Consider the following 918-nt stretch of genomic DNA (forward strand, 5'->3'; position numbering starts at 1 on the left):
ACATCCATGTATAATGTCGTTACAAAGAGAGTTACAACATGTGATATTTTACTTAATATAAGCGACATCGTATTGGTTGATCGTGTATAAGGCTGTTAAAAAGGATATTCCAAACATAAAATTGACATCGTTTTGCACCTCTCGCTCGTAAAGTCGTTTCTAAAAGTATTCCAAATAATTAATTATTTTTTATTTAAATGTACAAAAGAAAATCCGTACTAAACAATTTAATATTGTAGAAAAGTATCCATTGTGTGAAATAATGCAATTGAAATACATAAAAACAATTATAGTGGACATTGATATATGTTCACAGTATGCAACAAATTATATTCATGAATATTAGTATTACATTGATGTAACTATTATCTTATATTTTTCAACTGCATGGATTAATCGGGCAATCAAAATTCAAATCAAACCGTTAGATATAATAAAACTTACAGTAGAATACCAAAATTTTAGCCTTATAGGTATACGGATGTTGAGATATAGTACCCAGAACATAAGAGTAATCATTTAAGACGATGTATTGTTCAATTAGGCCAAGTGATTTCAAATCATACCGTCTGATATGCTAATGGGCACAGTCTTATATATATAAATTAAGTATGAATTGGGTGCTCGAATTTTAAGATATTGTAATTGTAAACATAGGTTTTTGAAATAAAACAAGGGTGTAACGGCTTTTTAAATAGTTCTACAATTTTAGTGTAGTACCGACTTTTGGTATTGCTTTTGTAACGGCCAACTGAATAAAAGGATTCTCCCCAAATTTTTTTATTTTTCCGCCATTAACATTACATGGACCGGCTTTTGTAACGGCCGCTTAAATTATGCACGTTACAAAAGTTCATTTCCCTGCACTTTTGCAGATGGCGCCAAAAGTTTGCCGCCATAATTTGGAACAACTATTGC

Source organism: Sesamum indicum, linkage group LG16 (assembly GCF_000512975.1).
Source record: "Sesamum indicum cultivar Zhongzhi No. 13 linkage group LG16, S_indicum_v1.0, whole genome shotgun sequence".
Lineage (NCBI taxonomy): Eukaryota > Viridiplantae > Streptophyta > Magnoliopsida > Lamiales > Pedaliaceae > Sesamum > Sesamum indicum.